Below are 17,460 nucleotides of genomic sequence, written 5' to 3'. Positions count from 1 at the left end.
GTTTCTATACAATGAACCGAATAAAGCTTACTTTGACTTTTGACTTGTTGACATAGACACTGTATGTAATACACAGATTCCTAGTTTCCTGGCCTACTTGATCCTAGATCTACCCAACAAACAAACATATTGCCACCTCTCTCCTAGACGCAAAATGATGGCCATAGCCCTCTGTGTAGCAAGACGTGATTACGACTCTGTGAGGCAAGGACACTGTTGTGGTCCACCGCTTCTGGATTTACTGCTTGTGGGAGGTATAGGGTAAAAAAATCGCCATGATGACAGGTGGGATCCAAGATAGTTATAAGAAAATCAGCCTCCCTTTCATAAGCGTCCTCCCTAGTGAATTTAGAGAACAGACGTGCTCCAAATATTAGCCACAGGGGTGGCGGGGAACAGATAAAGCTCCAGTGAGCCAGCTCTGAACTGAGCAATGCAACGAGACAAGACAGCAATAACTCCTGTTGGGTTAAGGAGGGGAAAGAGTGTAAAGTTAAATTCAGTCATGCTACATTATGACCCCACAAGTGTTTCCCTCGTTTGCCAGCATATTCTCTCGGGCCTCCAGTTGTAAACAAGAGACGGTGTTATCAAACTTAATAATAAAGGAATTGTTTCATGAATCATAAAATACTTTGGTTGATGTCCAGAAACTGGTGCTGTCTTAACAATTCAAGAATAAGAATATCTTTTATTGGTGGCTGTATAGTACAAGAATTACTGGCAAGATGAGCCCTACAGATTCTGCTTCTGTAAAATGGAAATACACGCACACACTTTTTTTTAACATATACATTTCACCCTTAACTATGACCAATAGCAAAATATACATGATACTTTGTAGTGCCCTGAAAGTAAACACATCGCTGCAATCTTCCTCCTAACCCATGATTAGACATTCGAGGCAAGGATGAAACAACTGAATTAACAAAGAGATAGCATTAGAGCGTTAAGCATTCTTGAAGAAAGAAAGGCAACAATGAGAAAAAGAACAGTGAGAAAGAAAGAAAGAACAGGTAATGTGAAAGAAAAGGAATTAAAGAAAAAAGAATGTGAGAAAGAAGAAAGGAAGAAAAAAGGAACAAATTGGAGAAGGAACACAGGAGAGGAAGGGAAAGAACGAAGGGGCAGGGAGGAAAGAAGGGAACAAAAAAGGAAACATCATGGAAGGATGGATGGAAAGACAGGAAGGGAAATTGGAAATGAAAAATATGCAATGGAAGGAAGCAGAGAAAGAAAGCAAAGGAGAAAAAGGAAAGAAGGGACAAAAGAATCAATGAGAGAAGGAGCAAAAATGAATGAAGGAGCGAGGGAAAAGAAAGATGTAACAAGGGGAGAAGAAAAGGAAATGAGGAAAGAAAGAAAAAGAAAGGAAAAAAGGAATGAATCAGAGAAGGGGAAAAGGGAAATAAAGACCATAGAGGCGAATGGACAAGTGTGAGACTGAGGCAATGAACAGGATGTTGGGAAGGAGAGAAAGACAGGGAAGAATGGACAAAGGAGGGAGGAAAAAAGTGATAGGTGAGAAAGGAACAAAAGACAGTAGGTATGAAGGAGCAAAGAAAGAAGCAAACTAACATGAAAATGAGAGGTAACAAGGCAAAAAAGGAGCAGAAACGAAAGTAGGGAAAAGGGAGAGAAAATAAATAACTGAAGAAGAGATGAGTAAAACAAATAAATAACAGAAAGGAGAGAAAGCAAGACGGAGAGGATATAAGAAGAGGAAGGAAAGATGAGGACCTGAAAGAAACAAACTAACAAAGAAGGAAACAAACAAACAAACAAAAAAGACATAAAATAGGAAATGGAAAGAAAGCAACAGAGAAACAGAGAAAGAAAAATATAGAAAGGAAGAGATAAAGCAAGCAAAGAAAGAGAGAAAGAAATAAGGGGAGAAAGACAAAAGAAGAAAGAAAGAATAAAAAAGTCGCTGTAGTGCATCTCTGAAAAATGTGTCTTTCGATACAACATAATAAACCTCCAAATATTTTACACTTAGTTTAATTAATTAATACATTTATCAGGACTAAAGTTTACAAACTGTATGCTTTAATCTGAGACCTTTATTTATGGTCAGGATTCTTTCTGCCTTATTTATTTAAGTAGAGTAGGAATCCTTGCCTGACTGAGCCAGAGTTAAAGAATACAGCCTCAGCTGAGAGGCAGCTGCCTACTCTCAAACTCAATAGAGAGACTGCAAACTATTTCAAGATAGCTTACAAGCTACAGGTAGCTCATAATCGACCTGTTGGAGACTCCTATTGTAATATATCATGTACATCATTGTGATATAAAAATGCAGAGAGACTAAATGTTAAAGCAATAGGCATATATTATTTCTACCAACCCCCTTTTCATCAGGAGGCAACGTTCCTTTACAGTAATTCGATCACAAGTAATCTCAAAACTTTAACTTTTATATCTTCACTGTCATCAATTTCCTCATCATTCTCAAAAGCAGCAAGTGGAAAAGTATTGACAGTGCCTGTATTTGGGAAAGTGCGTAGGATGATGCACATTATTAAGTTCATTAGCACATGTAGAACAACCACATTTAAAATGACTGCAATTATTTTTTCAAATATTGTTGTTGCCCAGTGCCCAAATATTTACCCCGGCCACATCCAGATGCCACTGAGATTAAAATCTAACCCATTCTGTAACTTGTGTAATTTCTTAGTGCTATCATTAATGTGCTCTATTTGCTCATGTAAGCTGAGTGAGTTGTTGGGAAGATGTGTACAGCATTCAGAGCCTACAATAATACTACCCACCCCTTTTGCAGCTAAAATGTACTCTAAAGACATACTTTTCTAAACCAGCATCTTGGAATGGGTGTCTAATTGATCTACCACTAACCCTAAAATATTGTGGTGGAGTTAGCAATCTCTTTCACAAACTCTTCACTTCTGGCTTCATCTAAAGAAACAGCTATACTAGCAGAAAAAATCTAGTAGTCGTTGGTGTAACCTGCCTATCCTGACTCCAAGGTAATGGAGGACCAAAGTGTCTCATAGCAAGAATAATTTATTCCGGATAACAAATCCTTGTACAATCTAAGGACAGCCATGGAGAGGTTTAGGATGCCCACATGAAATATGAATAGACCCGTTGCTCAAGGAGCTAATAAAATAACAGAATTCATGTTCATAAAGGGGTAGTTTGAAAAGAATGTTCTCTACAACAATGTCACATTTATTATTTCCAACAGAAACAGTGGAGACAAAAAAGATTGGGGTAGTAATGGCCCAAAAGGTGGGATTTATCGCACCTCGTAATACCACAGTAACTAGAGATATTCCTAAAACATGGGAATCATAACACAAATATGCCAATGTAAACAAAAAACAGAGGTGCTACTACAGTCCCGGCATCCTAGTACCCAAGGTTGCACCTACACATAAACAAAGTTAATGTGTCCAACATAATGCATAATGGAATAAAAAAGCACTCTCCAATAGAGTCACAACACCCAACACAGTAGTAGATAGTAGTCCACAAAACAAAAAACATTATATAGTTCTTATAAGTTTTAATTTTTCACACGTCAGTATATTCCAAAGTTCTAAATTGTCTAATTCAGTTACTGACAACCAATTTTTGCTCTTTCACCCAAATGACATGGATAAATCCAGATATGAATCCGGTTCCACAAAGAACACAGTCCTTTTTCATTTGAAATTGGTTCATTTCGGAAAAAACACAGCCTTCAGAAACAACTTGTGTTTCATCAATCTTGACTTTTTCACGGTAGGTAGGTAGAAACGCAATCAATGTGTTGTAGATTTTTCCGAAGCGTCGTCACACTAGAACCATCTTTAAGAATCCCAGAGTTTCAAATGGGTATCCACTGTTGTAAACCCGAGGCACTCCACATTCTACGGTTGGACAAAAAGCGTCTGAATGTCGTCTCGTGATCAGTATCTATATGTGGTGCCCTTCAGGGAACCAAAACTCAAGAGTCAGAAAGCAGCGGTATCCATAATCATCACTTGGCATGTGTAATCAACCTGGCGCCCAGTTAGACTTCAGAAAAGGAGTCCATGATAAGCTCCAAAGCCGCCTGGTCACACCAGGACACACAAGAGTCAGTCCGAATCCGCCCCATTCAAAAGAACCATTGGAGACGTTTGCTTTATGGTGACTCAGTTAGTGCAAGAGGAGTAACATCTGACATGCCCCAGTTGAAAGTTGAAATTGTCAAGGCCCTGATATGCCTGCACACTCTGGTGCCCATGGTGAAAGAGATCAAGGTAAGTGGCATTATATCTAGGGTTCCCGGTTTTATGGTATTTATTTTTTTGACATTGCGGTCTGTATTCATCCATATTTATTCTTTGATAATTTTCTCTGTATTTATCCTTATTTAGTTTGGGCTTTGTGAAAAAACGAACCTAGTATCGACATTTAACAGATAAATGCGCGCTCATACTTGAATACCTGACAGGTTTTACTAATACAAACACCCACAGATGATAATTCCATTTAATTATATGACAAAATGTAAATTTTAGTACCACCTTGTGCATATATACTGCTGGTTAAGCCTAATTACTAAAATACCTTTCTTTTGTAACCTCCTTACATGTTACCCACTTAGCTATTGGCCTGGCAGACATGACTGACAGCATTAGAATCACTGATTAAACAACCTAATTTCCATTTTTATCCACATTTAAAAATGAATTCAGGCAGGAAAATAAATGTTTTTCAGTCAGTATTTACCTGCAAAAATCAGTAAAAACGGAAAATAGGGAGTCTTAATTATAACCGAGGGGCACACCAATCAAAGGGATATTTCCCCTACATCAACAAGCAAGTGCAAATTCAGCAACAAGAAATATTAATTGTTTGTATTTTTCAGCAGTAGCATGTAGGAGTTGTTCCCATAGGCAGAGAACGGACTCTGTGCAAGGGCGAGCTCAGTCAAATTAGGCCTTGGAATGATTCCCCATTCCGCAGTGAGGATGCATCCCACAACCAACCAGACACTCAAGGCAGTTGCAAAGACAGCATGCCAGATGCACAGAGGGATTCATTATCAGGGAAGTGGGCACTTACCTCGGACAGAGGTGGTAACAATGAGAAGGCGCATGTGGTGGTTGAGCAGGCAAAGAAGGTGGATATGTCCCATCCACAGACGGATAGCAGCAGAAGCAGTTCGGGCAGGGGACTGCTGCCAGGCACAAGTTCAGAAACAGAAATGCTGCTGGAGGAGCAGCTCACTTGCAGTGAGATGAGTGCTCCACATTGCTAGACCATGACATTTAACAGCTCTGTTAGTGATGACCTGGTAGGGTCCACACGGGCAAGGTTCCAGTGTGGTCTACCTCTTGTGTATGTGTATGAACACATACTCACTGGGTTAGAGGGAGTAGCAGGATTCTGTAGGAAACGCAGGTAAGGATGCCTGAATCTGAGAATGGAAACTGTAGAGACACTGTTTAAGATTTCTGCAATACTGCCAGACCTCATCATTGTCATTAAATCCAACACAGCAACTGAGAGGGTGGGATTTGAGGCCAATGACTATTTTGTATGAGTCAAAAGTGACCACAGGGCATCAGGCCATTTTAATTGAGTCTCTGAGCACATCTTAACTATCTTATTCTTGAGTCTACCATTGTACCAATGCAATCTGGTACGGTACTCTGAGCTGACCGATAAAAGCACTGAGTAATCAATCACATGCTCTGATGGCTGTAATTGGTTATCGACTCGCAAAATAGGGTTTGCACATGATTCAGTCAGGATTCGCTCACCGTGGCTTCAGTTGTGCCCTGTATTGATTGATTTACACACACTTGCCAGAACTGGGACTGTGGCCGGCTCTTCAGCCGACATATCATTGAGCTCATTCCGTGTTTCACTCCTGATCTTGCTCCCAGGATACCTTACCCCAACTCCTCTAGTGAGCTCTTCCACTCTCAGCTTCCCAAGGGTAACCTCCTGGAACTATCCCCTCAAGAACATTCGTACCCTTGTTTACGTGAGCCACCAACTGTGACCCCGGGCTTTACATTTTTAGACTTTTTTCACTTAGTACACAACTTAAAAATCATGGTTGATTCTGCATTTTTGATTTCTGAAATCCAATTAGCATTTTTTTGCTGATAACATAAATTGCATTTAACCGTGTTCTTGGGACTATTTGTCATTATTTAATTTTTGCAGTATAATTAAGTTATTCTTTATACTATATCCCTTCATTGATTCCCATTGAGCCAGTGTTGAATGTTACTAGAATTACCTACGTCTCGACTGGGACTACGAGTATCTCCTGTGGCTGTTAATGCATATCACTCCAACATGGGCTGCTCTGTGATTCAACCTGGTGAGGTTGGGGCATAGAAATTTTGGTGCAACAACCTGCCCAACTAGTGTGTTAACCCTTGAGACATCATCATGAGGTTTCTAGTGTGTGGAACACTTTACCACCGCCACCTTCTTAGATAACTGTAAGTCATTTAAACTGTTTTGAATATACTTTCCATCATCAAGATAGTTTTATTCAACTGAACAAGTCATAAAAACACATACAGATAAAAACAAAAAGATTAAAAGTAGCTCCAGAATACAAAAGTTAAGTTCAAAGTTAAAATCTAAGTTAATACATATGTGCAAAAAAGCAAGTAGTGCCATCTTGTCAAGAATTACATAAAAAACAAGGCTAAAAATAACACATTGATTAAAATCGATCTCATATGCCGGGTTGAGCTTAAATGAACCCCACTTTGCCTAGTTTACCCTCATATTCGTGTTGGATAATAGGTGGTTTCAATGAGGGTAATTGCTAGCCTTAGCCAATTTAGGACGGATCTGCCACATCCACCTCAAAAACTTGGCCACAGGGATTACATACCTGGGAGAAGAGTCAGAGTGTTGAATTCCTAAGGCTTCTTTGTATAATCGTGTGCCCAGAGTCTTACAGAGCTGGGCCAGCCAAACTCTTTGCGGGCTCGCATAAGCAGGGCAGGCAAAGAGCACATGGGAATATGATTCTACTTGTTTGACGCAGACAGGGCATTTATTATCCCCGGTGTGAGACCATTTGGATGAGAAAGACTTCAACAGCAAAGTGCCAGATCTAAATTGGAAGTAAAGTTGCCGATCCAAGAGCCTTGTGATTTTATCCCATTATGGCTCTTGGCTCGGGCATGAATTGATTTAAAAGGAAGAGCCCCGTGAGTGTGGAAGTGTCGTGAGATCTGAATTCTTCTTGTTAAACCATTTCCCAATAAATCTCTTTGAGAATGTTTTTCGAAGGGAATGTCGAAGTGAAGGGGAGATCCCACAAGTGTGATAGACCCATTTTATAAAACTTGTCTCTCAGATCTCGGAGCCAACTAGTTTTATGAAATTGATCCGAATTAATAACATCCCTTAAGCCCTCAGTGTATATTGACAGTTCCTGCGAGACCCATAGTCGTCGCCAGTATAGCATCGGGCGAAGCCTAGCATGGTCCTTTAGAGCTTTCCTACCCAGATCTTTCCTTGGGGGATGTTGGGTGTGCTCTGTGGGAGGCTAGTGATTGCACGTAAGAATGAATTCTCTGCTAGTGTGAGCTGATTCAAATTTTCTAAGCCCCGCAGTTCAGCCCCATAGAGGGCTGAACTCACCACTTTGCTATCATAACTTTGAAGAGCCGGGATAATGGGTTTCGTCACAGAGGTCTTAACTTCCTTTCTAAGAGTGCCCGCTAACTGTTGGTGCTTTAGGGCCATAGCTTCAATGTGAGGCTTCCACCTCATGCCTTTATGAAGTTTGATGCCCAGATAGACAAAAGCATCCATCTGCTCCAGGGGAAGCCCAGCCATCATTATTTTCCCTCTGAAAGATCGACGCTGGTTAAATGCCATGAGTTTTGTCTTTGGGGCGATGATTTTAAGGCCTCTCAAAAGACAAAACTCTTCGTATTGGTGAAGGGCACGCTGCAATCCACTAGGTGTTTTGGAGATTATCAGCATATCATCCGCGAACATGAGGATAGGAATGTTCCTTCCAGCTAAAACAGGGGCATCAGTATGAATGGCACCAAGGAAATCTGCAACAACATTTATAAATAGAGAGAACAGAGTCAGTGCTAGCAGGCATCCCTGACAAACGCCCTTACGCACAGGGAAAGGATCAGTCTTATTTCCTGCCGCCCCCCACCGTATTTGTGCATAATTGTCCTCGTGAAGACAAACAATTAGAGAGAGCAGATCTAATGGCAGCCCCATCTCCTTCAGGACCTCCCACAATTTGTTCCTAGATATCATGTCAAAGGCGGATTTTAAATCTACAAAGGCAGCGTACATGCTGCCCTGGCCGAGAATAACTATACGCCAGTAAATAAGAACGAAGTGGAACACCTGATCTATGGTGCTAATGCAGGCCCTGAAACCTGCCTGTAGAGGGGAGAGAGCAGCATTGTCATCAATCCAATCCTGGACCTTGGTTAGAACAAGCCTAGCCACCACTTTCTGCATGCAATCTATAAGGCTAATTGGCCTTTGGTTACCAGGCAAGGATTTATCTCCCTTTTTGTATATGGGTATTATCTCCGTCCCCCACCGGGTATGCAGAATTGATACTGCTTGGGCTATGGTGTTGGCAAATAGAAGTATGTAAGTGGACCATTTGGGCTTGTGGTGCAAGAAAATGTCTGCAGGAATGCAATCTAGGCCCGGCGCCCTGCCACCAGTTAGGGCCCTGAGTGCATGACTAACGTCTTCCCCGTTAAAAACTATAGCTGAGGGGAAATGGTGGATCAGGAATGGAACCCCATCATCAACTTCTTCCCCGGCATATTGAGTGGCAAAAAAATTAACCCATGCATCGGGGTCAATGTGGTTATCCGATGACTGTACTACTCCTCCCCTGCCCCATTTACCACATTCCAAAACCATTTAGAGTATTTGCTATCACTGGTGGACTTTAGTTCCTGCCATCTGTCCTCATCCCAGGATTTTTGGGCGCAGTCAATCGCTTTCTTGTATGTTGACCTACCAGTTCTCACCCAATCCCCACTTCCTGACTTAATTGCCTCACCAAGATTTTTATATGCACTTCTGCACTCGTGCTTGTACCATTGGTATTTAGGCAGGTTATGCTTCTTACTGAGCTTGCTCTGTTTTTGAAAGTGGCAGCGTATCTTTGAAAAAAATTAATTGTGCATCTCTGTGAATTCTATGGCCGATTCAGGGGTAAAGTGGCGCGTCTCCATCAGTTTAGTTGTACATTCGAGCTCACTGCTTATAGTGGTTAATGTTTCTAGGCATGTTAGGATTTTAGGCCATTTAACTAGGGGCATATTGTTAGAGACTAAAAGATCACTCACTGTGGATAAGATAGCCGGAGCTTCCGGTACACTGAGATCCTTAGATCTAAACAGTGAGCAGAGCGGATCATGATCGCTCTCTATGCATGCATGTATGGTCATGTCCTCAAAAGCATTCCATGAATTCAAGCTGACTAAGAGGTAGTCAATACGGCTGGAATGGTAGCCATTATTGAAGGTATCTAAACCTTGTCTATCTGAGATGGACCGGCCATTGTCTTCCCTAAGGCCGTGCTCCAGACACAGTGCTTTTAGTTGAATTGCGGCCTCACTCCATCGTTTAATCGGGTTTAGTTCCACTGCTGGGACTCCCCAGTTTGCATCCTCTTCCCTCGCTAGGTCATTATCTTCATTATCGAGCGGTTCGAAAGTGGTGTTTAAGTCACCAACAACTACAACACCAGTATCCCCTGGGAGGGTTTCTAACAATTCACCAAGGGCGTTGATGGTTTCTGATCTTTGTCCCCCACTTCGGCCTCTAGCATATACATTCACTAAGGCACAAGTACCATGAGGCCCAAGCAACACCGTCAGTGCAAGAATGTCATTGGAATCAAAAGGTAGGACCCGGATCTTAAGACTTATGTCTTGGTTGACCCAGATTGTGAGGCCCCGTGATGGGCGGCCCCTAACACCCCGGGTAGCAGGAATGCAATAATTTAAATAGCCCGGGTGAAAAAGTGGATCTATTGCCTAGGTTTCCTGAAAGGCACATACATCATGTTTTCCTAGGAATTCGTTCCAGTCGGGGACATCCCCCCTGTTTCTCAACCCCGCAATGTTCCATGATAATAAGGAGATGGTGCGCGACATTAGGTATGTGCTATTAATCAGCAGGACACTAGATGGTATGAGGCCAGATTCGTAATTATGGTGATTCACAACCCTATCGACTTGGTCTGGACTAATTATGGGATTCCCTATCAGGAGTGTGGTAGATGAATTGCTGGTGGATTCTGTCGGAGCTGTCAATGTACAGTACCCATTGGCCGGGGGATGCCGTCAATCAACCTCGCTAAGCGTAGACGCAGGTTGACAGGGGGCTGCAGGGCTTTTGGGGGTAGATTTGGTGTTTCCTTCAGGCGGGCTATGTTTAAGGCGAACGGCTGTCGCGAAAAAGGTGTTGTGTCCGTAGATCATAGGCTACCAGATTTTCAACCAAATCTTGGTGTGGTAGAGTTAGGGCAATGACATCCGTTTCAACCACAGTAGTAGAATATAGTTTGGCCCAACAATGTCGTCCCTTGATGGCACGGCATCCCTGCACTTTCCGTATCCAATGAATAGTTTTGTTAATAAGGGAAACCTCATCCTCTGTAGATAATCCAGGTGAGGGCTTGGGTACATTGATCATATATATTATACTTTTCTGCACTGGATTGATGCCTCTGCTGTGCAGTAAGGAATGCCTACTGGCCTGCAAAGATGAAGTGCTTGTTGATGGAGCCAACAGTGGTTTTGAGGCTGGAAGGTTTAAGTGCACCATCCTATTTACTATGCCCCCCTTCCCGTTCCGAGCGCTGTGGGCTCCTGTGGCTCTCCCAGTGTTTATATACTTTCCATTTTTAATAGGGGGTCAGGCCGATGTTAAGGAGCCCTTTTGCATCCATAGAAGCCTAAAATCATGCATTACTCCAAACCATAATTTTGTACTAAAGTGGAGTCCCAGGGAAAAATCCATTAGTCCAGATCCTTCATTGGGGCTTGGTAAAAAACTGAAGGGGACTACATACATTTTTGAGGAAGTTTGGTCCATCAAAGTTGAGCTCCATGGAACGTGAACAAGAAGAGATACTGACTCTCCTCATGTATGGGGATGGAGAAGAAAGTGGAACAGAGATCAACCACAGAAAACAATTTGGCGATAGCAGGGATGCAAAAAAGGATGGCAGCAGGATTAGGGACCACAGGAAAGCTTGGCATAGCCACATTAATAATGACCCTAATGTCCTGAGTGAGCCAGTACATCCTTCTAAAAGGCAACCTGAAAAGCTTCCAAAACAGAACTTTAAAAAAAATGACAATAACATTTAGAACTTTGAGTCCCATAAGTACTGCATGTCTGCCATCTTCCTCCTCTTTTGTTTGTCTTTTCACTTAAACTAACCCTTATAAACTTCTTCTGTAACACCACCATCAACCACTCCTAAATATCTACAAAACAAATCATACAAATATATCCATGCCTCAACCTACATTATAATTCTCTTAACAACAATTTAATTTTTTAATATATTAACACATCAAGTCATAGTTAATTGTAGTAGATTACCTTACCCACTACACTCCCTCACAAGGAAAGGGTAGGTGGGATAATGCTATCCTAGAAATTCTTTATTCAGTAAACCTATAGGAATCGTGATTTTATGGCAAGACAGGCTAGCACTATGCATGTTCAAAGTTTTTCAATACACATTTTGAAACATGTTCTACAACTTTAAAATAGAACCTCCTGAATGTTTCTGCAGTAGAATAATCTGTTGCCTAAATGATAGCCTCCAATCATCCTCGGATCATACAAACTTTACTTTCCATAGCACCCCTGACAGAATGAGCTGTAAACATATCCACACCTGCCTCTTTCTTCACAACCTTTAGCCATCTGGCAATAGTTGCATTCGTAACATCCTTAAATGGTTTTATATAAGATATTAAAAGCTGATCAACCCCTGCATATTTTTTTCTGACATCCTTGACTCATACTACTTTTAGCATCGCACCACACAAATTTTTATGAATTGTCAAATCTTGGATAAAACATTGACCCTGACATAGTTTTTGGCCTTATACATACTTCAAAAACTACTCCATCTGGTTGAAAAAATTAACAAGATGCTTCCAAAGATCGAACATCCGATACTTTTCTGAATGAAATGAGACATAGCAATGTCACTAACTTCCGAGTTAACTCCCTTACCTCTACAAATGTGTTGCTCTCCCAATTTTCAAATAATAGTAATATCAGATCTTCATCCCACAAAGTCTGATACTTTGTATTAGGTGGTCTCTTCAATTGAATCCCTTTCATCACTCTACAGACCAAATACTCCTACCTACAGACATACCTTGCTGTAATGCATGAACTGCAGTTATACCTGGTCTTTAACAATTCACAGACCTATATGACATCACCTTCTCAAATAACTCTGCCAACAAATACATCATCCTCTACATCATCTGCCTCCATGAGAGCCAAATCTCTTCCATGCACAGCATAACCATACCTTCCATGCTCCCCTATATTCATTGAACCTGGATCCCACAACTCATTGAGTAATCTTGAAGCTCTATCCGTAAGTCCTGTGAATCGACCAGAACACCCGATATCCTCCAGACTACAAGGTTGACTCCACCAAGGGATGTTCCCTGTTCTCTTTACCTATTAAACCTTGGCATACTATCAAATATGGTTCCTCTATTGCCAATTCCATCACTGATGGAAACCATGGTTGTGTCTTCCAAGATGGAGTAACCAACTGACATCTCTGCTTCCTCACCTGTACCAATACTCTCTGAATCATTGAGAACAGACAAAATAAATAGCATCTCATCCCTTTCCAATCCTGCATGAAAGCAACTACTGCTACTGCTCCCAGATCCGGGCTCCAACTAACATAACTTGTCAACTAATAAGTCAGCCTGGAAGCAAACAAATCTACCTCCAACGGTCCCCCTGCTGGAGCAGGATTTTCTAATGAAAATCTATAGGGTTTTTGAAGCTCTGGTTTGTCTATTTGTCATGATTAAAATTAATAATCATTAATTAATAATTATTTGTTTTGTGTAAGTGTGTGTTTAAACTTACCAACATACTAATGAGAAGAAAACCGACACGTGGGAACGCTTTTGTATTGCTATTAACAGTGTGCATGTTTTATTAAATAAACGTTGCTGAGTGCTGTTTATTTTAAGCACGAAACGCTTTTGAATTAATGCTTTTCTATGTTGCTAAAGCTAGATAATTACATACACATAAGGGTATTAGTGGGGTTAACACTGTTCAATCACTATGCTGTGGTAACGTTGTTTTTGTCTCTTTTAATTAAGATGGTCCATTTTGGCCTAACCAAAAATGTCCGCCGTTTGCAGCCTGGCCTCGAGTGAGAATTTATGATGAGAAGGCCTTGCTGAACACATTTGATCACAGTCCTTGCCTGGTTAAAACTTTCCGTGAGGACAGCAGTAGTCCTGGGCAGGTTTCCAGCTGTATTGGACAGCCTTGGAGGACAAAGGAACTGTTAAGAAAGAACTCTGAGCATTGTGTCATCGCTGAGGAAATGTGGACTGTGAAGAGATACATTTTTATTTTTGGTTCCTGTTCTGTCTTTTTATTTTTGTGATTTTCCTGAGCGGAGATTTTCTAAATGTAGCGATGCTACATCCTTTCCTTCTCGCTTTGCTCAGAGGTTCAGCGGATGCGATGAATACTTTTTTGTTGCTTTCTTTTGTCTAAAATATTATAAAAATTGTTAGCCTAGAGAGGGTTTTTTGCCACTTTGCCATTTTCTTCCCAAACCTGCGTTGGTGAGGATCGATGCTGTGAGGACGGTGACTTGGGAGATTTCTACTGAGAGACTTGTCCTGATGATCCATTCTGACATTTAGCTAGAATAGGTAATTATGAGAAAATGATTTATTCTGATTAATTTCTTTGACTAATTTAGATAAAGAATCATAATTTTAAATACGGTGTTGGTGATTATTTCTTGTCAATTATTGAAAACTCTATTTGATTATTGATGTATAGATTGTTTAGATTATGACAATTGCAATAGCTAGGTCTTATCGACCTCGGTGTAGATGTGGGGTTCAGGAGTTTTAGAAGGTTTCTTTCCACAGGTTCAATGCTGGTAGAGTATTTGAGTGTATGTTAGTGAAATGGGCCCTAGTGTATGGTGAGTGTATGTGCGTGTAACTGTGAAATTGCTCTATCCGTGGAAGTAGGGAGATTTTGTACACCCCAATCTGCATCAAGTTCCTGGTAGCAGAGGATGGTTATTGATGATTGTCTTGATCTGATTAAATTGCTTGTACATTAGCTTATTGATTATTGATTATTGGTGATGTTGGTATATGTACTAATACTATATGTTGGAGTCGTCATGTTGAGTTATATGTAGTGCTTCTGGAACTTGGGAGCTAGTAGCAGTTCCGTAGTAGGGCAGAGGGAAGTATATGCTGCTCTCGGGAAAGACGGGATTGTTGGTCCTGTACGTATGCAGGAAAATTCACATTGTCTGGGTTCGGAATCAGTGACATTGTTATATGTTACTATTAGAGATATTTCTGGTATATAAGGAGTGCATATGGTAGTGAAGGTTATCTGTGAAACTCTGGTTTTAAGTCCCAGGGATCCGTAAGGTTCGCCGTTAAAGCTTATCGCGGGAGAAGTAATAGGTATTCTCTGAGCTTGTTTGAGAAACTGGGTAGAAGTAAGCTGCTTGGTTGATGTGTGTTATAATTCTGTAGTGGAGCAGATTGTTCGCTGTTCTCGGGAAAAGCAGGATTCTGTGTGTATGTATTATATTTTCTTGTATGAATGTGCGTGAATGTTTGTATATTTAGTTGATTGTAAGACTCTTTGGACAAGTCTTAGAGGAAACAGTTAATGAATGTATGTTAGAAGGGCAGAGTAGAGGGATGTGCTACTGTGTCAATGAGAGGTTTCTTGTGAAATAGATTTTCTTTACTATTCTTTGGTTAGCGAAGCAGACAATGGAGATGTTTATATGTTGTAACTAATAGATTTTGTAGAAATTTGACACGGAGTCTACTGAGAAATTTTGTAAAGGAGGGGTAGACGAGTGACAAGAGACAGGAGACAGAAGCGACTGCAGCGACTGCTGACGTCAAACAGACCGCGCTCTGATTGGATATTAGATCAGAATAGTGCTCGCGCTGAGATTGGTGCGTTGGTGTGAGCCGCGCAAGGATTGGAAGAGCTATTCTAGTGACGTAACGTTCCAGGATTGGTGCGTTAGTGTGAGTCGCGCTGTTATTGGTTGAAAAATCATATTGTGTAGTTGTATTACGAAAGGGATTAGAAAGTTTTGGTAAGCGTTAAAATGTATTACCAAGAGGAGAAAAAGAAAAAATCTTTGTTCAGAAAGATTAAAAATTGGTTTGACAAGGATAAAGATGTTAAAACGAGAGCGGGTGAATTGTTACCTCCATCGAAAACGCCTGCATCCTTCATGGCTGCGAGATATGGGTATCATACCTGTATATGGTTGGAAAATTGGGTTAGGTATACCAAAGAAGATGGAGTTTTAGCATTTCCAGAACATGGTTCATTTAATCTGGCCGTGTTGAAAAATTTACGGGAAAAGATGTTATGTCTTGACCCAAGACCAAGGCCGACGCAGTTCGAGGCTTTAGTGGAATGGGAAGAGGAAGTGCATGAGCGAGAGAAACAGAGGTCTGGAGGCAACTATAGGTATATGTTCGGGAGGAGACATGGTCGTGAAACTCATCATGATCAAATGACGAGATGGCGAGATGCTAGTATGTCAGAGGGATTATATCCTGTGACAACAGTTGAAGAGGGAGCAGAAAGGGTTCCTGAGGCAGAAGTGAGAAGATATGGAGTTAATGAATATGAGGATGAGGTTTTAAATGACATGATTTACAAAAGACCACCTCCATATAGACCGGAACCAGAAGAGAGTACACCAGTTGTTTCTCCGATAAGAGATACAGTGTGTATCATTGAGACAGAAAATGTGATACCTGCGTTAAGAAGTGGTAATCCTTTCAGGGAGAGAGAGAATAGAAGCAGTGGCGAAAATACGAGAGAATTAGCCAGAACTACATCGGAGTTGACTGAAAAGATCAAAGAGCTGACAAAGAATCTAGATGCTGTTACAGTACCCGTAACCATAGGTCCGGTTATGCCTGTTTTTAATAAGCAGAGGAAGGGTGAGAATGGTTTGGTTATTCCATATGTTGGGAATAGATTGACAAGTTTGGCTGGTCCTTCAGGAGATTCAGGAAAAAGGGCAGGAAAATTTAGACATGACACATGTAATGAAGGATTAGAGGAGTCTAATTCAGGACTGGATGCTGGTGAAGCTAGTTGTTCAGGGATGCCAATTTTAGAACCACAAAAGAAAGTGGTTCCAGTGAGAAAATCTACTGAAATAACAGCTGAGGATTTGAATGAATGGATGAAAGTTCTTCAAAAGAGGGATAAAGATTCACAAGCAATTGATGTTGCTAGGTTACGTGTAGAATTAGAAGAGCTTGTTGCAGGGACAGTTCCAACAGAAATTCTAAAAAATCATCATGATGGTGAATTATTGTTTATGTGTAAGAACATCACCTGGAGAGCGAGAAATACACATGACAGATTAAGAGCAATAGCAAATGACTATGGAGTTGACATTGATAAAGTGAAAGTTTTGCAAAAGTCTTACAGGATGGATTTCACAGACAAAGACATAGAGAATTTGAATGGTACTGGTAGAACAGGACAGATTAAAGAGATGATCGCTTTATTGCGAAAATGGGGTGATGTTGAGAAGTGGAAGGATAGGTGGTACAAAAAGAGAGAGGAATCAGGGGATAGGACTTATTCAGCATTTCCTATGAGAGAAAAAGAAAAACCAGTGGATACTTATCCTATGAGAGAAATACCTGGAGGAGGATATGTACATGTTCCATGGACCAGCCAGGATATTTTATCATTTACGAATGATTTCCCTCGATTGAGAGAAAAGCCCGTCGAGTGGTATAGGCAGGTAGACAGGTTTGTGAAATTGTCAAAAGTGCTGTGGATTGACCTGAATAGTCTGTTTGATATAATTGTTCCAGCAGACTTGTGGGCTGAGTGTAAAATAGTTGTGAGTTGGCCTACTGAGGAATATCCAAGAGATCAGAGAACAGGAGCACCAGATCCAGAAGTAATGAGAAAGTATGAGCAGGTGATTGTATACCTGAAAAATAAAGTACCTCCAAAAGAAACAGACTGGGTTAAAATAGATCGAACACATCAGGAAGCAAAAGAATCAGTTCATGCTTTTTACGAGAGGCTGATACTGGCATTTAAACAATTCAGTGGAGATGAACACCTGGGTGACAAGGATTTGAGTCATTTTGTATACAGATTTGTATATGGCCTGAGACCTGAGATTAGTGA

This window comes from Triturus cristatus, chromosome 3_2 (genome assembly GCF_964204655.1).
Source record: "Triturus cristatus chromosome 3_2, aTriCri1.1, whole genome shotgun sequence".
NCBI classification, from domain to species: Eukaryota; Metazoa; Chordata; class Amphibia; order Caudata; family Salamandridae; genus Triturus; species Triturus cristatus.
The sequence above is the reverse complement of the archived record's forward strand: the minus strand, read 5'-3'. Positions refer to the sequence as shown.